Below are 24,395 nucleotides of genomic sequence, written 5' to 3'. Positions count from 1 at the left end.
AACAAACTATACCTTCCTTCGTGTTCTAATGTGATATAATCACGTCATGGCATGTAGCACTTATAGCTACAAGCTTCTTTAACAACGAGCGCGATACTTCTATTGATCGCTTCGATTATCTTTCACTTCAATCTTCTGGCTTAAGTTAGATGTTACATCGAACTTGGTTCTCTGAACCACGTAACATACTCATCGTAGTCGGACTCAATTTGATATGACCACTAGGGTCGAAATAAAAATCATCTTCTTAATCATTACCGAAACAATGGTAATGACATACTTGAATAAAACGAAATCAATTACTAGCTTCTTGGTAACCTTGTGACTTTCCCTGATCCAAGCGTGAGTCCTGTGTTTCCGGTAGTATAGGCCTCTACTACCATTCACACCTACTCATACTCGTCCCAAGTATTGTCTCGCAGTTTCCCAAGTTATTATCACAAAAACAATTTTAACACATACATATGTGTCCAAACAATCACAAAATTTTCCCCTAGACTCTACTAGGACTTCTTCCACGCGTATCTTCAATCATCAATTCTGCTTCAACTCAGTTGGTGGTGGAAATTCCATACGATGGGACAACTTCAGGAATTATGCCAATCGTTCCATCGTCCCCCCAATCGAAAGTGTACTTCGGACGTACCGTACTCCTCTAAACGTACTGTCTGACATATTCTAAAGGCAAGATACCACTCTTACGATATCTTCCGATAGGTGTCATTCACTATCATAAGCCTTTTTATTTCCTCTATTTACTCAATTCTCTATGAGTCTTCAGCATGATGTTATTTTCACGGAAGCATGCATTCATTGCATCGAGACGAGAATATAGATAGAGAAGATTTAGACGTGTAATCCTCTTTATTACTCCGAAAAATTACATGTCAGTTCTAATACCGTAATCAAACGTTTAGAAATCTGAACACATAAAATTTCCAGATCTGGTCGGCAACAGACCATAGATCTGATCAAACGATAGCATAAAGCATCACAAATCATTTAGCACATAAAAGCATGTTAGGCATTTTCCCTAAATAAGCTAGTGCTTGTGTCTATTCAGGTGTATTACCTAGATTCCATTTAGACACACTCCTCACATTCATCTCTTAGCATTCTAAGTTTAAGTCTAGAAATAAATCCATATTCCTAGTTCGCTTAAACTAATGCTCTGATACCAACTGTGACATCCCCATTTTCACGGCCAGAAAAGACCGATTTTGTTTATGCTTTATAAAAATCAGAGTACCACTTTTAATAAAAATGTTACGGAATTTGTTCCCAGAAAAACATGATAAATACGTTATCAAATCATTTCCGAAGAAATGTATTTTTCTCCATTTTAAAACATTTGGGATGTCATCGTCAATACAGAAACATAAGCATAAACAGAACTTACATTCATTTACACTAGTGATCTACATCTCTTTTAAATCCCTTAGTGTAAAGTAACTTCATATCGACACCTGTGATACAAATAAGCTTAAGTGGGTCAGGTTGGGAAACCTGGTGAGTACATAGGGTTTTCAACGCACAATAATATAATTATTATGTTAAACATAAAACAATCAACCCAATTACCCATCCCCATTATCTTCCTTACTCTTAAGGGTCTACCCTAAGAGTCATCTATCCTGCATTCGTTCATTTCGAAGTCCCTTACTTCCGGGGTTTATAAGACAGGCACTAATTCCATAGCTGCCAATGCACTAAATCCATAGCTGCCAAAGTTCATTCATCAGGTACTAAATCCATAGCTACCAGTGTAGTTACTAAGTCCATACCTACCAACGTTTATCTAACAGGCACTAAGTCCATAGCTACCAGGTACTAAGTCCAAAGCTACCAACACCTAACAGGTACTAAGTCTATAGCCACCCGTGTTTACCTAATAGGTACTAAGTCTATAGCTACCAGTGTTTGTCCAATAGGCACTAAGTCCATAGTTGTCGATGTTATTTATTAGGCACTAAGTCTATAGCTGCCAATGTTTAATCACATCATCTTTTATCTCTCATTATTCATCTACCCATGTCATACCCAACATATTTGTAGATATAAAATACATATACAGTTTAAATCATTTTAAAACATGTATAAAATCATTCTTCCAGCATAGACAACAAGTATTCAGATAGTATGCACACATAGCACGTAATTTATATAAAATACTTCATATCTATGTGTAAGATGAAAGTAACTATGCACTCACCTGGAAAGGTGGTGACTCGGTACTCGGACAGCACTTCGTTACTCTTAAAACAATTTCCCTCGGACAAAACCTAGTATCATTACCACTAGAGTTTAGTCTAACGTTAACCGCGACTAATTAATAGTCTAGCTATTATTACTATTATATAAGCGTTAAGCAATAATCTTATATAACTCATAATAATAGCCCAAATAATTATTTTAAGGTCCTAATAATGTTACTATATTAAAACATAAGCTATACTAAAGATAGGGTAGGCATAGCTCACTTACAGCGGGTTTTTTCTCAAAACCGGGCTTCGCTGGAGCAGCGTTACCGAGCCAAAAGCTCTTCTTCTCGGAGCCGTCGGGAGCTCCGGGGCTTCCGCCTCGTGCTAGGGAGGTTCTCTAGGCTTTTCGGGGGGTTTCGGGGGCTAGAGAGAGGTTCTAGAGAGAGGGGAAGAAGTAGGAAGGTGTGAGGAATGAAGAGGGTTTCACCTCTTATTTATAGGGTCTGGAGGAAGGTTCACGTCGTGAATTTTTGATATTCACGTCGTGAGCCAGGCTGGCTACAGCCAGACACATCCTGGTGCTGACACGTGGCATCGCACACACGGTGGAAATCAGCCGATTTTCAAAAATTCATAACTTTCGCATACGAGGTTTGTTTTCGACATTCTTTTTTTCCACGCATAGGTAAAAACAATATCTATAACTTTCTTTTAGACTCCGTCGGCTAATTCTTGACCGATCTTAAATTTAACAGTACAAGATGATTAGACTGTTAAATGACCGCGAAGAATTCGTAACTCCTTCATACGGACTCCGTTTTCGTCTGTCTTTTTATCATTGAGTTCCTATTAATGAGATATTAAACTCTCATTTATGTCGCGTAGTCCAAAAACCGCTCGAACTAGAATTCGAGTTTCGGGTCGTACACTGCTAAGCCGAAACTTCGAAAAATCATAACTTCCTCATACGAAATCAGATTTGGGCGTTCTTTTTATGGACACTCTCGGTTTAACGTATACTACAACTTTGGTTTAGATCACTAAGGCCAAAAAGTCCTCTATCATAAATTCACTATTTTACGTTTCCCGGTGCCGTACCGGTTCTGTCGCGAAACTTTGACGGGTCATAACGTCTTCGTTATAACTCGGATTTCGGCGTTCTTTATATGTACGGAACCCTTGAGACATGTTCTACAACTTGGTTAAGATTATTTAGAATCCTTTTACTCCAGATTATGAACACCCGATCAGATCTGTCAAAAACGAGCTGACGACTACAAGGGAAGCGGCTGACTGCAGTCCCTGAGCCCAGCTTGTAGCAAGCCAAAAGTTTGACTTGAGCCTACTTTGCTAAGAGAAGAGAGAGAAGGAAAAGACAGACGGCAGAAAGCAATCCTTCCAACCGCGGAGTTGAACACAACACTGACTTCGGCCAGTTTCTTTCATCAATCTCCTGGCCCTTGCTTAACTCCTTGTTCCGTAAACCGGTCGCTGGTTGATCTGATCGGACCCCGGACACGCGAGAGCCCAGCCCGAGAGGAATGCATGGTTCCCCCTTCATGGGACGTTCGCAGTCCCCCTCCCTCTAATCTAATCCTACCTCGCTCGCCCAGGCCTGCCGGCACAATAATGGAATGATGGAGCTAATCTGCTTGCTTGTGCAGGCGATGACCGCTCGGCTAGGGCGCGACAGAGGAGCTTCGAGTGACGGGCTGTCGAAGAGCAAAGAAAAAAGTCACTCGAAGCTCTGCCCTTTGCTTTGCCCCATGCTGTCTTCCTCCAGTTGCCCCCACCCAAGAGGCCTGCAGTCAATTGCCCTTCTCGTTCTCATCAAACAAAAGACAATCGCCTTTTGCCGGCAAGCTAACCTCGCCTACCTCATCTATAGGCATTTCTATCCGCCCGCGCGCGAGATTAGATCGACTACTCTACTACCATCATGCCGAATTTATTCAATAGGACGGAAAATGAATAGCTTATTCATAATCTTAGAGGCCCTGCACCGCTGCATTCAATTGCTCTGTCATAAAGAAAGGGAAGGAAATCTTTTTTTGATCAATCGCCTGAACCTGCCTTTCTTTCTTTGCCAGGAGGGGTGGGCCAATCACTAATGGATCTCTCAACGAGAGCCTCATTCTGTCTAGAGGAAATTTATTAGGTTTAGGTGGATCCGGTTGATTATGCAATTCGGTAGATGATTCTGAAGTTGGTTCAGCGATAGATGTAGTCGATGGGCTAAATCGTCGAACTCCTCATTGCCCCAATCTTCCCTGTAGGCTCCCTGCTCCGCCAGCGCGACAACTGTCCAAATCATTTGACGCTTCTTCTCACTGAGCAGCCCCTCGACTTCTACTTCAGGTTCGGGGAGCTCCGGCAGGGGAACTTGAGTCTCAGCAGAACCTTCCCTTTTTTTATCTCTCCTTTCCCGCGAATTTGATCCATTTTGCTCAGTTGGGGAGCGGAGGTACCCTCGAGCGGTGGTTGGGCAATGATCTTTGTGGTAGCGCGGGGGGGGGGGGGGGGGAAACAACCCCGACCAGCCGGCCTGTACTGCTAAAGAAAAAGGGCTATGGAGATGAATGCCAGTCTTTATTTGACTAGTTTAGAGAAGATGATGGTCAGACTAATCCAATCAGCGGAAACCATATCCAAAGGCATGTCTGCAATGCGTTCGGCATTCCTCCAATCCCAAGTAGCTCCTTTGTCACTCTACAATCCTCCTAACTTCAGTTATCCAATATTCACCTTCATAAATCAACATCAGTCCCCTTCCAACAATTCTCAAAATCCATATGCCAGTCACAATACCCATATTAGGTGGATCATGATGCAGAAACTGAGGCCCGAAATGCATATAATCTTGCTATAGCTTCTCACCCCCCCCGTCTTCCTCTTTCGAAATACGCTACTCCATGAGCCCCATAAGGGAAGGAGTACATGGTCATTCCTCGATTCTCGATGGGTCTGCTTCTTCCCGTCATCTCAACTCTCGCCATTTCAACCCATATCTAATGTAGCCCACAGCTCGCCCCAAACCCTACCAGCTTTCCAGGCCATTCAATCCCCGTCATTCCATTTTAGCTCACCTCCAACCGGAAAGCTTTCGCGATGATGTTTTCCGAGAATACATCCTTCAAAAATAGGATTTGGTTGGATGGAGTCTCGCAGAAGAATATCATTTTTATAAAGGGGCGCTACAACTAGCAGCCACTTTCTTATTAGTAAGATAGGTTGCTTGAGCCAATCCTTAAATCGTGGGAGGAAAAGGCAGAAAAGTGAGCCCACCCCAGGCAAATCCATTTCTCGTTATCTTGTTCCTGGTCAAGCTCCCGTACCCGCTCCTTACTCCCATCCTCCCCATCGAATTAAAGTAACGTAAGGAGGGGCCACTATCAATTGAATAAGCGTCTCAAAGAGAATGAGGTCTAGCGCCCCATCGAGAAAGAGCAATAGAACAAGGTGGGAATAAGATCTAAGGTAGGACAACCAAGGGCAATTCAATGGCTTTATGGGAGAATCCTTAGACTTTATGCGTAGGCAGTCCCAGCGGTATCCAATCAATGTAGTCGGCGGAACAAAGGAAAGAGGAATGGGAGACGTTTTAAAGGAAGATCTAAGTACCGAGAGGGAAATGGAGCTCGAATCCATAGCATTCTCCACGCACCCACCATTCGTTAAAAGCGACCTTACCACGCTTACCACCAGCCATTTCACTCGAATCTGTAGTAAGCAGTATCCTTCGCAACTAGAGGATAAATCCTCTTCTTTTCTTTATCTTTCTTGGAATCAAAAACCTTCAGAACCATAGGTGCCACCAACCGAGGCAGAGATTGTAGATACAACGATTGGAGTGCAGTGACCATACCCGAGATAGATCTGAACCGACGGTTGCGGAGAATAGGTGCAACGGGGAATCATGGGAATAACGATAGGGTACGTAGGGAACATGGCTGACCAAGCTCCTTTTTCTAACGATTGAAAAAAGAAAGAGGTCGGTGTTCTTCCCAACTGCTCCAATAAACGTGCCTACACCTCATACCGTCTGGAGAATGATATGATTGACCGAGAGTACTTATGAAACCCGACACTGAACTAAGGGTTTGATCTGCGGCCTCCTGAACTGTTCGCATCGCTCTCTTCGGTTCAAGCGAAGGCTATAATTACAGTTCAGATCGACTTCCTTAAGATTATTTATTCTAAATAATCTTTTGTCGAAAAGTCGTTTTCGACCCCTATTATCTCTAAATTGACTAGCCCGGATCTACGGGCGTTACAATTTGTGATTCCACTTGAGACATCCACATTATTGGTGCTAGGCTCTTGAAGCTCCAAGGAATCAACCACAAGAAAAAAGTATGTCATCCCACTAAGTTTTATATTACAAGTTCCCCATGGTATGTTAGTTAGGATGAGAACCTTGGAAAAATCATATGTGCATGTATAATAGAGAAAACATAGATCCAAGGTTTCTAGGGTTGCATGTACACCATAGGAGTGTTAGAATGCTCAAAACCCATCAAAAATGAGATTATGAATGGTTATTTCGGTTTAGCATATATATATGGGGAGGGGGGGTAAAAGTGATTTGACACTTGCATTGGGATGTGTATTCTATCACATTGGAAGGTGTGCTACCGCTTAGAATTTGTGATCTCGGCTTATCTTCCAACCTAGAACCCTTGATTTCGGTCTAAAATTCCAACCGAGAACTAAGGTGATTTTGGTCTAAAGGGGGATTCTCGGTCTAGGCGGGACCTAAGCCTCGCATGATTTCGGTCCAAGAAGAGATTTCGGCCCACAATGATCTCGGCCAAGAAGGGATTTCGGTCTACATTGATTTCGGTCTAGACATGGGATTTGATTCCCAAAACCGAAAACCCTTAAAGTAATATGAATTCTTCATGCAATAATTCTTATTTATTTGATTATTTGATTTAATTTTTAACCTTTGACTTTTGTTTGACTTTCTTTGACTTTTATTGACCCAAAATAACTAGTTGTTACATTATCCCCCGTTAGAGGGAATTTCGTCCCGAAATTATTTCTAAAGTGGTTACTCATGAACTAGGGAAGAGATGCAGGTACTTTTGTTTCATCTGGTCTTCTCGTTCCCAAGTGAATTCAGGTCCTCGCTTGGAATTCCAGCGAACCTTCACTATTGGTATACGGCTTTGTTTTGTTCTCTTGATTTCCCTGTCCATGATTTCCACAAGTTCCTCTACGAAGTGAAGACTCTCATTTACCTCGATTTCATCGAGTGGGATAATAAGAGTTTCATCGGACAGACACTTCTTTAGATTAGACACATGGAATGTGGGATGTATGTTACTGAGTTCCTACGGTAGTTGAAGTTTGTAAGCTACCGGGCCGATTCTAGCACGAATCTCGAATGGCCCGATATACCTTGGATTTAGTTTTCAACGTTTTCCGAAACGTATCATTCCTTTCCAGGGTGAGACCTTTGCGGTCACCAACCTGGAACTCCAAGGGCTTTCGTCGTTTATCCGCATAGCTCTTTTGTCGGTCCCTAGATGCTTTTAGTCGTTCTCGAATTTGTACGATTTTCTCTGCTGTCTCCCTTATGATCTCAGGGCCGGTGAGAGTGTTGTCAGGAACTTGTTTCTTTGCTAGTTGCGTATCACCCACTTCAGCCCATCACAGAGGTGATATGCACTTGTGGCCATAGAGGGCTTCAAACGAAGAAACTTTGATGCTAGTGTGATAGATGTTATTGTACGAGAATTCGACAAGTGGTAAATGGGTATCCCAAGCTTTACCAAAATCTATCACACAAGCTCTCAACATAACTTCCAGCGTTTGAATTGTTCTCTCACTTTGCCCGTCAATTTGAGGATGGTACGCTGTACTCATGTCAAATTTGGTTCCCAAGGACTTTTGCAGTGATTGCCAAAATCGTGAGGTAAACCTACTATCTCTGTCAGAGACAATGGATATTGGCACACCATGCAATCGTACGATCTCTTTAATGTACGACCTGGTTAGATTCTCCATCTTGTCGGTCTCTTTTATTGGTAGGAAGTGCGCGGATTTGGTTAACTTGTCAACGATTACCCAAATGGTGTCAAGACCACCCGTTGTCTTGGGCAACTTGGTTATGAAATCCATGGTTATCCGCTCCCACTTCCACTCGGTTATATCTGGTTGTTGTAGTAAACCCGAAGGCTTCTGGTATTCTACCTTGACCTTGGCGCAAGTCAGGCACTTGCCCACATAGGTAGCGATTTCTGCCTTCATGTTTGGCCACCAATAAAGTTTCTTGAGGTCCAGGTACATCTTGTATGAACCAGGATGAACGGAGTATCTGGTCTTGTGAGCTTCGTTCATGACAACGTCTCTGTACCCACCGAACTTCGGTGTCCAGATCCGATTCATGAGGTAACGAACTCCGTTATATTTAACTTCCAGGTTCTTATCCATTCCTCTTAAGGCTTCATCTGCCACATTCTGGGGTTTCAAGGATTCCATCTGGGCCTATTTAATCTGCGTGGACAGGTGTGAATGGATAGTCATGGTTAATGACTTTACTCGGCGGCCCAAGTATTCTTTTCGACTAAGGGCATCTACTACTACATTGGCCTTGCCTGGATGATAGTGAATCTCGCATTCGTAATCATTTACTAGTTCTACCCATCGTCTTTGTCTCATGTTGAGTTCCTTCTGATCGAAGATGTGTTGTAGGCTCTTATGATCCGTGAAGATCGTGCACTTTGTACCATAAAGGTAGTGCCTCCAGATCTTCAGAGCAAATACTACTGCTCCTAGCTCAAGGTCATGCGTGGTATAGTTAACTTCGTGATTCTTAAGTTGTCTTGAGGCATAGTAAATAACTTTTCCTCGTTACATAAGTACACAGCCTAGCCCTTGCTTGGACGCATCGCAGTAAACCACAAAATCTTCCGTCCCTTCTGGGAGGGACAAGATTGGGGTGCTGCATAGGGCTTGATTTAGTGTTTGGAACTCAGTTTCTTGTTTCTTCTCCCAGTTGAAGGTTACACCCTTATAAGTCAGGGTGGTGAGTGGCTTTGCGATATTGGAGAAGTTTTGTATGAACCTCTTGTAGTATCCAGCGAGGCCTAGAAAATGACTAATTTATGTTGGTGTTCTTGGGGTCGCCCAGTTTTCTATTGCTTTGATTTTGGAGGGATCAACATGTATCCCTTCCTCGTTGACCACGTGACCTAGGAAGTCCACCTTTCGAATCCAGAATTCGCATTTCGAGAACTTCGCATACAACTTCTCCGCCCTTAATGTTTCCAAGACTTGTCGCAGGTGCTGACTGTGTTCTTCCTTACTTCGTGAGTAGAATAGTATATCATCGATGAATACTATCACAAATTTGTCTAAGTAAGGTCGGCATACACTGTTCATCATGTCCAAGAACACTGCGGGTGCATTTGTTAATCCGAAGGGCATTACTACGAAGTCGTAGTGACCGTAGCGAGTTCTGAATGCAGTCTTTGGAATATCTCCCTCCTGGACTCGTAGTTGATGATACCTGGATCTTAGGTCCATCTTTGAGAAGTAACGTGATCCTTGTAGTTGGTCGAAGAGATCGTCGATTCGAGGTAAAGGATATCGGTTTTTGAAGGTGAGTTTATTTAGTTCCCGGTAGTCTATGCACATGCGGAATGATCCATCCTTCTTCTTTACGAACAACATCGGTGCTCCCCAAGGCGAGAAGTTTGGTCTGATGAATCCTTTGCTTAGCAGTTTGTTCAGTTGGCTGGACAATTCCTGCATTTTTTCCGGTGATAAACGGTATGGAGATTTGGCTACGGGGGTAGCTCCGGGAATCAATTCGATTCTGAACTCGACTTGACGTTCAGGTGGTACTTTTGGAAGATCTTCAGGAAATATGTCGGGGAAGTTACAAACTTCGGGAATATCCTTGATGTCTTTTACCTCTTGTTTCTTATCCACTACGTGAACTAAGAAGGCGTAGTATTCTTTGCGAAGATACTTTTGAGCCTTGATGCAAGAAATGATATGAAGGTTCGTGTCGGGTTTGTCGCCATAAATGACGAGGGTTTCGTTACTTGTCAAATTAAGGCGAATGGCTTTTTCATAACATAGGATATCGGCATGGTGAGGACTTAACCAATCCATGCCAATGATGACGTCGAAACTTTTTATTGTGACCGGCATTAGGTCGATTTGGAAAGTATAGTTGTTTAGAGTGAGGGTACATTCTATGTATATATCGTTAGTGCTCTCTGCCTTTCCGTTTGTAATTTCTACGGTGAATGTGTCTTTTAGTGATTGGGGATTTTTTTTAAGTTTTAAAATTTATGGCTCATGAAACTTTTCTCCGCACCACTATCGAAAAGTATGCATGTATATGAATTGTTGAGGAGGAACGTACCGGTAACCACGATAGGATCATTCACGGCCTCCTCTTGTCCCATCGTTAAAAATATGCCCACACCTCCGGTATTCCTCGCTTTTGGACAACCCCTCTTGTAATGTCCAGTTTCACCACATCCATAGCAAGCCTGGCTCACTCCGCCGTTAGTGGCTTAGGTAGTTTGTTGTCCCGGTGCCTTGCAGAAGCGGGCAGTGTGCCCATTCCTGTTGCAATTATTGCAGTGCATCTCTCGACAGGCTCCAAAATGATGAAAGTTGCACTTGTTGCATTTTGGGAGAGTTCCAGCATATTGCTTGGTGGGTGTTGGAGCAGCAGGAACAGTAGCAGCCTAAACTACCACAGTTTGTTGTTTCTTTGTGGGCTCTTGTGACGACTGGCCCTTCCTTTTATTCCAAAACTTCTTTTTGTTGCCACTTTCTTTGGTTTTTTCGGGAATGGTCGTCATAAAGCCCTGGCGGACTCCATGATCCACCAGTGTTTGTGCCAGGCGCTTGGCACTGTCAAAAGTAAGTGGGTTTGCAGATATCACATTTCCTTGAATCTAGGGAGATAGTCCCCAAATGTATCGCTCCACCTTTTTACTCTCTGGGGTGACCATCCCGGGACATAATACCGCTAGATCACTAAATCTGGCAGTGTAAGCTGTAATGTCAGAGTCCTTCATCGTAAGGTTCCATAGCTCTTGCTCTAGTTTTTGCACTTCGCCCCTCGGGCAATATTCTGCTAGCATCAGAATTTTCAAGTTTTCCTAGCTTATGGCATTAGCCACTGGGAGAGTCAACGATTTGACATAGCCGTTCCACCAGGAGAGGGATCTATCCATGAATGTGTATGTTGCGAATTTGACTTTGCTAGCTTCTGGGCATGCGCAGATTTCGAATACTGACTCCGTTTTCTCAAACCACCTTGTTAGAGCAATAACACCTCCGGTGCCATCAAAAGACTTTGGTTTGCCATTGGTGAAGTCTTTGTAGTAACATTCCCTCGGATGACCCTGACTGTCTCCCTGGTTGGTATTATTAGTACCGCCTCCCGAACCACTGGTACCATTTGTGCTTATTTGCGCCATAGGGGCTGCCACATCGGCTGTTACAGGAGCTTGGAACACGTCAGTGTCCATCTGTGGGGGTGGTGGTGGCGGTGGTGGAGTTGGTAGTGTGTTGTTGACACGCCTGATAGATTTACGTGGTGGCATCTTTCTGCCATAAGGTTTAGAGATGTTTTCAAATTAGAACATCTTAACTATAGGCCTATTTATGTCGACTGTATAAGAATAACAGTATGAAAGACACATAAATAGCCTAATTGTGTAGTCTTATAGTATCATAAAATACTCCTATATTATTTTAAACTTTATGTTTGGTTCTAGAGTTTCCTTGCATGGAGTGTTGGTAAGTTTTAGACTCGTTGTTCACCACGATCATTCCCAGACACATGTTAGTCATATCTCGCATAAATATAGTTGATCAGGCTATATTTATCCGAGATATGATTACATAACTATCTAGTCTTAACCGCAGCGTCCAACTTATCTAAATACTTTTATATGCTTTTTATTACGACACTGTTTTTAGTATGTATGCACGTATATATGCTTTTATAAAAAGACTTCATATTTTAAAAGTACACTTTTAGTCAGAGCGTTTTAGTCCCATTGTATTTATAGTTGTATATCTTATATGGTTTGATATACTTAGTTCACTATAAACAATGCTCTGATACCAATCTGTCACACCCCCGAACCGAATAAACGGCGGAAACGTCCGAGGGTGGATGACGTCATGTACAGTATCATAACAATTGTATAATAGATATCAAAGCATTACGACCATTATATTGATAAAAAGTATTTACATTGTATTTGAATCATTGTTTGACTCCAAAAGCATACAGCAAAATATAAGACGTAACAATAGTAAGCTCTGTCTTCACAAAACCTATGAGTACATGTCTACTGATTTCCTGAGAATACAAGTGGTTTTGAAAAAGTGTCAACATTTAAGTTGGTGAGTTCATAAGCATTTTGTATGAGAAAGATATGTATTTGTTCCTTGAAAATGATAGTGTGTTCTTCCATAAAATCCAAAATTTTCTTTTAAATGTAATGTAGTCTTAAATACCCTAAGACTGAAAATGTATAAGTATTGTTGTACTCTTAATTAGTATAATGTAGTTTTATATCTTTATAAAACCATTTGAATGCTTGTTTCTAAAGATGTAAATTGTATTGTACTGGAAAATAGTGTAATGTAATAAATATCTGTGTAGAACCCTTTGAAAGTATGTATCTGAAACTACCAGTTTGTACTGTAGAATAGTGTAATGTAGTTTTATTATTAAATAAAACCATTTGAAGGTATGCTTGCCCCGTAAATCAAATATTTTATTAATACTTATTGTGATTGTTTATTATAACCATGCTAACGACTAGTGGCATGCACGACGTTCTTCAAGCGTCAGAATGGTACGACATTTGTCACCAAACCTGCCGGTCCAACTGTAGCTAACAGTTTCGGTGCGGGATTGTCAGTCCCGTATAGATTTATACACAAGTGTCACGCTCTCCCTACAAGAGACTCTGGTTATAATTCAGGACTTTAGTGTGTACTTTGGTAGGTACAATGAAGGTAGTGGCTCACAATCTTGTATTAATAAGTTTACGTATAGTGTAATGAAATCTCTTTTTCTTATAATTGTATGTATTATCCTTTCATAGTAGTTACGTAGTGTAAAATAAGTATACCTTTAAATAATTATTTTTGTATTGTCCCAAAAAGGGTAAAATAGTGTGAATGTTCCATAAATTATACCTATTATAGTTTATAAAAATGTTTCATTGTAATAGTGAATCTTTTGTATGCTATTATCAATTTACTATGATAATAATATGAAATGAAATAATTATATATGTATGTTTATATAATTATACCCTTTTTGCTCGACATGTTACAAAAGGGTTAAAGTTTTATTGTAATCAAAATTGTTCCCATATGTATATTTATATTTTGTAAAAATATAAACGTAGCGGTTTGTATACTAACACAATTTTTCTTGTGTTATACTTGTATCCCCCCCCCCTAAAACATATAAAATCGTGAAAACTATAGGGGTATGAACTCACCTCGGGTGTGTTCTTGGCTGGATAACGAAGTGTTAGGGATGTTCGTCAAGCTTGAACGCGTGAAAATAGTCGTAATCAATAAGTTCTTAAGGATTCAATCTTGAAGAACTGCTTTCTGGGTAAACTGTTGAAGGTTTGAAGATGGTCTTGAATATGGTTTGAAGATTGGAAGAAGTCTTATGAATTTTGAGAGCAAAATAACGTAATTTTGAAGGTGAAAATGAGATTATGAATGGTGATTTCGGTTTAGCATATATATATATATATATATATATATATATATATATATATATATATATATATATATATATATATATATGGGGGTAAAAGTGATTTGACACTTGCATTGGGATGTGTATTCTATCACATTGGAAGGTGTGCCACCGCTTAGAATTTGTGATCTCGGCTTATCTTCCAACCGAGAACCCTTGATTTCGGTCTAAAATTCCAACCGAGAACTAAGGTGATTTCGGTCTAAAGGGGGGTTCTCGGTCTAGGTGGGACCTCGGCCTCACATGATTTCGGTCCAAGAAGAGATTTCGGCCCACAATGATCTCGGCTAAGAAGGGATTTCGGTCTAGACATGGGATTTGATTCCCAAAACCGAAAACCCTTAAAGTAATATGATTTTTTCATGCAATAAGTCTTATTTATTTGATTATTTGGTTTAATTTTTAACCTTTGACTTTTGTTTGACTTTCTTTGACTTTTATTGACCCGAAATAACCGGTTGTTACACTCGAGCTAAAGTTAACTGCTTAGGTAATTTAATGATTAAAAAGTCGGGCACAACCCAATTCCACCTTGGGCAATGGTGGTCGGCGGCGGTCCGAGGCGGCAGCCACCCACACACGGCGGCGGCGGCGGTTGAAGTGATAATTCCAACAATCGAAGCAGACATTAAAATTTCTACCACACACACACACACTAGCACCAAAAGAACAAGGAAAATGCCTAATACAGCCACCAAGATGGTGGTAGACGACGACAGAAGGTGGCAGCCACCACCTCACGGTGGTGGTGGTGGTGGGTTTTCTTTAATTTCCGGACAAGAACTGTTCATACAATATCACACCATATTATACTGTCACACCCCGAAACCGATGGCGGAAACGTTCCGGGGTGGAGGACGTCATGTATAGCATCACAACCAATGAATAGCAGCATTCATAGCAACACAACCATTACAGTGAATACTTAAGTAAAAATGTTTACATCAATTCTGAAACTTGTTTGAATTACATCATATACTTGTATGAATATAAAATTAAACTCTTATTGCTTCAACTGTTCAAAAACCCAGCAGGCACCTGTCTACTAATTTCCTGAGAATACAAGCAGTTTAAAAGAGTATCAGCATAAAGCTGGTGAGTTCATAAGCGGTGGTTTGTAGTGAAAATCGTTGATGAGTTCGGAAAATATTTGAATAGTTTCAAGAAAAATCCGATATTTTCCTTAGTGAAAATGTAGTGTTATCAGTTCTGTAATAAACCATGAATATATGTATGTTTCCAAGAAAATCCGATATTTTCTTTAGTAAAAAGGGTAGCGTTATCGATTTCGTATAAACCATGAATGCTCGTTACTGAAAACTGTAGTGATATGAGAGAATACTACCTCGTGTGACTAGCTAAAACTAATCATGAAGTGTAAGTATTTTATATGTGAAACCATTGCATAATCGGTTCTGTTTGAAAAACCCTGGCCTTAGCCAGAATACGTAGTGTGTATCAGTTCTATTTAGTAAAAATAGAACTGTTGAAGAGTGATAAGTTGTAAACTAAAGGTGATTTATACATATTGTGAGTCGTATAACCATGCTTGATATGACTAGAGACCTTTCCAACGTTCTTCAGGCGTCGAGTTAAATGACATTTGTACATCTCAGGCGTGCCCGCCTAACTGTAGCTAGCAGTCCAGATGTGGGATTGTCAGTCCCGAATAGATCTATTCACAAATCTCACGCTCTCCCTCCAGGAGACTCTGGTTATACAGTGGTAGGATTTATCCTTGTACACCTAAGGGTACAGTAGTGAAGTAGCGCCTCACAGTATCGTACAATCTAGTTTACATGTAGTGAAGTAGCGCCTCACAGTATCGTACAATCTAGTTTACATGTAGTGTAGTAGCGTTCTACCGTAGTGAAAATCCGTATGTATACCGTATATAATGATAATTACAGTTATGAAAAACCATGATAAAGTGGTGATGTAACTGTAAACTATTTATGTCTTCGTGCATATGTTTAATAGTGAAAGTTTCTGTACTCGTGATGTTTAGAAAATCTCAAACTATACCGATTATAGTTTGCATGTATAGTGAATAGCGTGTCCGGAAAACTATGCAAATTTTTGTGAAAACGTCCCTTATGCTCAACACAGTACAACAGGGTTAAAGTATGAGATTTGCATAAGTTTTGAAAACATTTATGATTAGCTTGTATTCCCCCCCCCCCCCCCTGAAAACATTAAAAATACGGAAAAATGTAGGGGTATGAACTCACAGTTCTTGTTGTGAAATCGTTGACTGAAATGAAGATCCTCGAGTTGTTGCACGCGACACTTAACGGAATCCTATTATCAAATAAATACGTATATGTATCTAAATTAGCGATTTCGTTAGATAACATGTTAGAGGTACACTTGAATTCGGTTGAGGAATGTTACCGGGACTTGATCGAATCGAAGAAGGTGAGTTTTCAGTCAAAAACACCACTTAAAAGGTGTTTACGGTCGAAGAGGAGTTTACGGTTCTTGAAGGCTTGGACCGTAAACTCAAGAACAAAGTTTACGGTTTCAGAAGGCTTGGACCGTAAACTCAAGAACAGAGTTTACGGTTTCTGAAGGTTGGACCGTAAACTCAAGAACAGGGTTTACGGTTCTTGAAGGTGGACCGTAAACTCAAGAAAAATGGTTCTGATTGTTGATTTCGAAGAGATAATCGTTTCCAGGCGTTCCCAAGTGACTCCAAACGTGGTTTCTCGATGATTTCCAAAGTTTGAAGGCGTTTTGAGTGTTTACGGTTAAGGTTCTTAGAGAGAGAAGGAGAGAGTTTTTGGCCAGAAATGTTCTAATGAAGGTGGAGGCATCGTATTTATAGGGGTGTTGTGGGGGGTCCACTCTTCACTGACCGTAAACAGGTTTACGGTCGTAAACGAGTTTACGGCCGTAAACACGTTTACGGTCGTAATCTCATTTAGACCGCAAATGCTTGATTTTTCGAGATATTCGGGTTTCCGCGCGATTTTTGGTTCCAACTCGTAAATAATTTAATTAAATATAACTAGATTATTTTCTAAACCAAAAAGTTTGACGGAAAAGTTAACAAATTCGAAATTTTATTAACGAAACTCGCGTAACGGAAACGGACAAAGTTTCGGGTTGTCACATATACACACATTCACACTATAATAGATACACACAGCCACCTCACACGGTGACTGGAGGTGGCAGAAAAGGGCAGCAAAGGGCGGAAGCCACCATGGTTGGCTGCCATGGTGGTCCTCTTGTTTTTCGGCCAATAACACACGCCAACACATACTGAAACACACACACACACACACGAGCGGAAACACCCACCATGCAGCTGTACTTTGAACTTGGAGGAGGACGACGACAAAATGAACGGTAGAACGAAGCGGCAGTAGCGCCAACAGACGGCGTTAGCGGCGGCGACGCAACCAAGCGGCGATACCGGCGGCGTGACAGACGACGACTCGAAGGAAGGAAGGAACGGCAAATGAGAACAACAGCAACAACAGCCACAACGTCGCCCTTCAATCCCGTCGACAGAGTTGTAGCAACGATCGTTCGGTGGTGATTTTCGACTTCAAAAGTGGAGGTGGCGGTGGCTGGAGGTGAGGGGGTATAAGGGTGGCGGCTGCAAAGGTTCTAGGGTTAGGGTTAGGTTTGAAGCTGCGTTTTTAAGTGAATAGTAAGAGGAGGGTGACAGGTTATGCCCCCGTCCATATTCAACTTCAGCCCAATATTCACTTTCAGTCCCTCCCCCAAAGTTCCTTTTCAATTTAAATCCACTTATTACCCAACAGCTCCTCCTCTACAAAATATTATGCATTTCAGGTCCAAATGTTACAATATAGACTCCAAATTCCTGAAATTATAATACTGATAAATTATTACGAAGTTAGGGCTAAAGCAAAATAAAATATAAAATACACCTTTGGGTTTTGGGGTTTATTATTTATTTATTTATTTATCTTATTTATTTACTTATTTTATTTATTTTATTTTATTTTATTCATTTATTTTAAATGGAATGTTACAAGAGAATGTTGAAATGGGTATACGAAGCTTCTCGGATATTCTTTTTCGAAGCGGATTTGAAGACCGGTGTTACTTCGAGGTGGAGTGGGGTATTGATCGCTTAGAGCTCGTTTGGATATTGAAGTTGGGACATCCAATCCTAACTTTGAGGGGGATAATGTTAGGGTGCAAAGTTCTCTGTGGATATAACTTACCCTCTTTGGATATGTAATGGGTTTAGCCTTTCCTATAAATAGGAAGTGAGTGGCTCCCATTTTATGTAAGAACCATTTGTGAGAGATTAGTCTAGTGAGAAAATTATTACATAACCCACTTTGTAATAGCTTACTAGATCTAATGAGAGCTTAAACGAGATTATTTACATTGTGTGTTCTTCAATATTGCTTTAGATTCACTTAATCATTACAATTTCGCATTCGTCATCATAACCGGGTCACTACAATTTATTTATAATGACAAACTCACATATCTCCCATTGGAACTTTGTTTACTACTTTACTTTGTGTGACTTGTCCCACATTGGAAGCAAGAAAGAAAAAGCTCATCGTTATAAATCTAAGCCTCATTAGTTTATCAATATGGATAAAGCATTGAGCTAAGATTGATGGGTTTGGTTTGTGGTGTTGGACTAGACTGATTGGACTCAAATTAGGCTAATATCAAGAGAATATTTAATGGTCAAAAGATGGGCCTTGGGGCTCTTGGGTTCTTCCTGATTAATTAAATATTTTTTTAATTACGAAATTAATTTTTAATTTTATTACATTCGTAATTACTGAATGACATGTATTATGGCACATATTTTCGGTTTTTGACAGTTTCCAACCGTTATAATCAATACCTATAAATACATGGTTTCAGTCATGTGTGGAGGGTTACACAAATCATATCACACCACAAAATCTCTTGCAAATTCGTTTTTCTGAAATGGAACATAGAAATTTTCGACAGAATCAAGATCACTTCTTGGATTGATTGTTGTATCCTCAAGACAGACTCATTCCAGGGAAATTTCTGTCTTCGGACACTGCAATTTGCAGGCCTCAATCTACATATTTTCAAATTTGTGATTTTGTTCTAAACATCAACATTCAAATATGTTTTCTGATTATGAATTTTATATATAAATTTGATTTATTTGTGTCTCTGTTTGTTATATTTCGTGTTTTGATTACTTTTGTCGTAACATCTCCTACTACTCCTAAATTTACTCATTTTGTCTCCAACAAAGCAAAGCTCAAGGTCATCAATCTAACACCCAATACCTCTAGGCTGAAGGCCCTTTATAGGCTGTTATATTTCGTGTTTTGATTACTTTTGTCGTAACATCTCCTACTACTCCTAAATTTACTCATTTTGTCTCCAACAAAGCAAAACTTAAGGTCATCAATCTAACACCCAGTACCTCTAGGCTGAAGGCCCTTTAGTATTTCAAATTCAATTTGAGTTTATGTGAAAAAAAAAAGTACCACCTCCTTTATACATATTTTTAGCCAATTTCGTAGTCAAAAAGTAAGTTCACATATGCATTGCTAAACCTAATTTCATAACAAGACAAAATAGATGCCAAAACCATTTTTGTAGTGGATCCGATACAAAAACCCAATGGCTCAAAATAACATCATATCAAGCAAATTAGAATTTCGGGATATGTACATGTTACAATGGTTTTCCTATATGTACTCTATAAACATCAAATAATTTATGAAAATATCTTATTTATTGAATAATAAATGTCCACATGGTTAAATATTAAACAGTTTCTTGGCTCTTTTGCCATCTTTAGGATTCATGTCACTTCTTTTTGGAATTTATGCCATCTTCCAAATGCAGGCAACTCAATTGTTAAAAGAGAGGTACACCAATCCCAAATCGCTCTTTAAGACCATATGTTTCTGGCCTTTGGTTCGCAACCCATGCACCGGCTTTCTCTTGACCAGATGACACTTCTTGTTTAGATAACACTTGGCTCACATGACAACTTACATGAGAAAAACCTACATTTAAACATTGCACATTTTATATCGTAAATATGTGTAGAATATGAAATGATATTTTGCCTTCCACAAGGATATTATATGGTTTTCATCCCCATTATGATAACGTTTAAGTGTTGTGCAATTTATAAACTAAAGAAACAGCACAGATAAATAGCCATAAAAAAACAATTTCATAGTAGATCCACAATTTCGCATTGCCCCACGACGAAGCTAAAAAGCACAAAAATACGAATACTTAAATTTGCAACGGTCCACCGCAAAATCTAAAAAAAGCACAAAACGACAACGTATTATGGAAAAGGCAATTATCGGATCAACAATTTTGCTATTGCCCCACGGCAAAAATATGGCTTTTGATACAAAATTTTATTTTTATTTTTGATTATTTTGTAGCAAATGTTTAGCCTGATTTGTCGAAAACTCTCATTTTTCAATAACTTTCATTCATTTTTTTTTTTTTTTTTGACATCCACCATTTAACCCCAACTTGATGAATGATGATAATTTGGACATTATATAATGTTTCATGAATTAACTTACAGAAGATTCATAAATCTTATGATTGATTTCTAATATTAATCATTTACAATAAGATTTATTATAAAATTGAAGAATGCCAATTTTTAAATTTAGTTAAAACTAAAATTTTATTACAACGCTCGTCCACATGCGTCATCTCATGGTTCAATTTTTCTTTTTATAAAATAGAATCTTTCCGCGACATAATATGATACAAACTCGAGTATCATTGAATATATTTCATTAGTAAATTAACGATCATTATTTTATTTTTCAGATAACGAATCCAAACTCATCCAGCTTTAAATAAATAAATCGACAATCAACATTTTTTGAGATAATAAAACCAAAAACCACCCAACTCCATTTGGCTTCATGTTCAAGTTGTATGATTTTGATCAAAAATTCTTCTGGCTTACCCTTAAATTGCTCAAGTTGTTCATATTTTGTTATTCAGAAGATGAACACTGTTTTTAAGGTATAAAAAATAATTTATTTCGATAATAAACTCTAAGGTCGCTCAAAGTCAAAATTTACATACAATAATGTCCTCTATTCGATTTCACAATCTTTTTCTGTCGACAAACATATAGAAAAAGGACCAATCTTTTTGTACAACTCAAACACGATTAATAATCAACGCAACAATCCAAGAATTCACTGTCACACCCGAAATCTGTATAATATTTGCAGATTTAAAAGTCATAACCCACTTAATTTGCAATGTACCTTTTTACCTTCTTTTGTAATGATTGACACTACAATGCATTTATCTTTTCTGGAATTAAAATCGCAATAAAAAGTCATTTGCCACTAAAAATCAAAACGAATTCATTCTTTTCTGGGGAAATCATGCATATAAAAATGATTGCAACAATATTAATAGAAGATCGAATGCCTTAAAAGTCCCAACAATAATTGTAAAGGTAGATGATTTTAGTTTCGTTTGTCCAATCAATCCTCCTTTAAATTGGAGAAACCAATGGATTTCAGAGAATCTTAATTTATCAAACCCAAGATTGATTTGATTTGATTGATCGATCGAATAGTAACACAAAACATTGCTCTAAAAATCAAATTTTTTAATCATCATCATCATCATCTTACACAGTTGTAAATCAAAGGCGTGAAAAGTATTATGGAATGAGGATCAAGACGATGATGAAAAATGTGGACGTGGTGGGGGAGGAAGTAGTTGATGAGTTGGATGCACCTGATTCGCGATGCTATGGTTACCGGCTAAGCCGGTAACAAAAGGGTGACGCAACAGCTGCGCCGCCGTCCACCTCCTCGCCGGGTCCCTCTGTAAACAGCACGCCACAAATTCACGGAACTCACGAGATGCCGTGGGCGGGGCTTCCGGTGGCTGTGACATGCAAATAGCACACATGAGGCTAGCCCAATCGCCTTGTCTTCCCACCGGAAACGGAAAACGCCCTAAATAGAATTCCAAAATGCTAACGCCTAAGCTCCAGATATCTCCGGCGTATCCATCGTATTTTCCGTGATTCAGATCCGTGTTTATTCTCTCGGGACTCATGTAAGCAATGGTACCGACGGATGAATTGCAAGGATCCATGGTTTGTGCTAGGATTCTAGATACCCCGAAATCGGCAATCTTAACTTGTTTCTTCGAATCTATTAACAGATTGGAGGGTTTAATATCACGATGAACAATCTTACGCCGGTGGAGGTAATAGAGACCGGAGAGGATCTGACGGGTGAGATCGGCCAAAGAGGGTTCGTGGGAGATGTGTGTACCTTCAAGCGACCCGCGGTCCATGTACTCAAGAAGAACCTGAATCTCGCCGGCGTGATCAAACATATCGTGACACTTGACGACGTTGAGGTTATCGACGTCTCGTAAGATCTCGATTTCTCGACAGATCTGACGGCGAACTTCATCTTCGTGGTTTCCGTAGATTACTTTGAGAGCAAAGAGGCGGTTGGTTGGACGATGGAGAACTTTGTAAACGGTTCCACCGCTGCCGCTGCCGATTCTATTCATACGGTCAAGTTCAGAGAAGTTGATGGGTTGTTGCTGTTGTTGTTGAGCCGGAGGGAGTAGTTGAGAGGAGTTAGTGGTGGCGGAGGAGGGTGGGAGAGGGAGTGGGACAGCTATTTGGGGTTCTCGTTGGGGTAACGGTAGGGTTAGGTCAGGACGGCGGCGAGGGCGATTATTAATCCTGTTAACGGCGGCGGGGGTGGAGGGCTTCATGATTGATTGAAGTTTCCGCCCCTCCAAGAACAGGAGAAGATTGAAGAAGAGAAAAGGGGGGGTTTTGCGTTTTGGGGACTGAACGATTGTTATTGAAGATCTTTTTTTCTTAGAAATTTGGCAGAAGAAAAAAGAAGGAGAAGAAGATGATGAAGAAGAATCTACGCAGAAAGAAAAGTTTTATAAAATATTATTATATGATTTTATTTAATAGCTTTTGGAGGGTTGCTATCACAAAAGAGGGAATCGAGATTTAAAAGGACGGGGGTCACGCGCCGCCATCGAGACTGCCCTATAATCGCCATTCTCAAACAATAATTACATAGGAATTTATGAAGAAATCCCATCTTTTAAAGATTTTCTGAAAAAAGTATATTTAACTCAACAAATCAATGGAATTACAATATAAAATTACGAGGCATGGAATTTAAGTTTTTAAAAATCTCAGCAGATTGAAATTAATATCGTTATTCCTCACCAAGAACCTTATTGAGTTATTTCCGTTTTCCTTTTGTTTCAAACATAACCTTTAAACAACAATTATCCTTTTGGACGCGTGTATCACTCGGTTGAGACTACACTAAGCAAAGAATTAACAAGATACTTGGTATAGAGATAAGAAGCAAATTGGGTGTTTCATATCCAGTTGGGTGTTTCATCTTGCTATTCAATGCATATTTTTATACCCCATAAATAGAGGTCCCTTGTGGTTCGTATCCCATTATGCATCAAAGAATCAGAAGTAAATAATGGATTCTTGTTTTATCATGTTTTATAAGAGTCTATTGCATGAAAATAACTTAGAGTAAATTGATCCTTGTATTTAATATTTTGGATGGCTTGGTATAAGTTTTGTGTTCTCATTAAATGTATCCGTATGATTTTGTTTATATTATAGATTTTGATACAGTTGTAAACGAACCGAAAAAACACGAACGATGGTTGTTCATGCTCGTTCGTTTAAGTTAGCTATCAAACGAACGGATAAACGAACGAATTTTATTGTTCATGTTTGTTCGTTTAATAAATTAGAATGTGCATGTTCGTTCGTTTATGTTCGAGAACATGTTAAACGAAATGAGATAAACATACATAATTGAACATATATGAACATAAACAAATACATAATATAATAATATAATCAAATAAAATCGAACATATATGAACATAAAATAAACTTAAATGAACGAACATAAAAGAACGTGAACGAATAACATAAACTAATGTTCACGCACATAATTGAACGAATAAAACCATTGTTCATTTTCGTTCATTTAACTAAACGAACGAAAATTTTTGTCCGTATTCGTTCATTTATTAATAAACGAACTTTCCGCCGAACAGTTCGTTTACATCTAAATTTTGATATGCATATTTTATGTTGGAAATTTAATCGAGCTCGGATTTTTCTGTTGTGGCGACGTCAATCCATTTTGTAAATTGAATTTTTACGATTGTATTGATAAAATTTTGGTACCGTTGCATTTGTTGGTAGATAAATATACAATGTCGATATCACTAACTAACTCCAATATATACCATCGAATGAAAACGTCTTATATGTGACCAAATTAATACATAGGAAACGTACATAAAAATAAACACGAAAATGTAAATAAATTAAAATTTATACCTACACGTACATAAAAATAAGTAAGTATGACATC

General features: G+C 39.4%; 1 pseudogene; it reads right to left on the bottom strand.

Annotated features, from left to right (window-relative positions):
• Positions 1-21,513: 21,513 nt before the first annotated feature.
• Positions 21,514-22,913, bottom strand: LOC145107902 (mitogen-activated protein kinase kinase 5 pseudogene; annotated as a pseudogene).
• Between the last annotated feature and the right edge of the window lie 1,482 nt (positions 22,914-24,395).

Source organism: Lactuca virosa, chromosome 4 (assembly GCF_052849685.1).
Source record: "Lactuca virosa cultivar CGN04683 chromosome 4, Lactuca_virosa_CGN04683_v6, whole genome shotgun sequence".
NCBI classification, from domain to species: domain Eukaryota; kingdom Viridiplantae; phylum Streptophyta; class Magnoliopsida; order Asterales; family Asteraceae; genus Lactuca; species Lactuca virosa.
The sequence above is the reverse complement of the archived record's forward strand: the minus strand, read 5'-3'. Positions and strand labels throughout refer to the sequence as shown.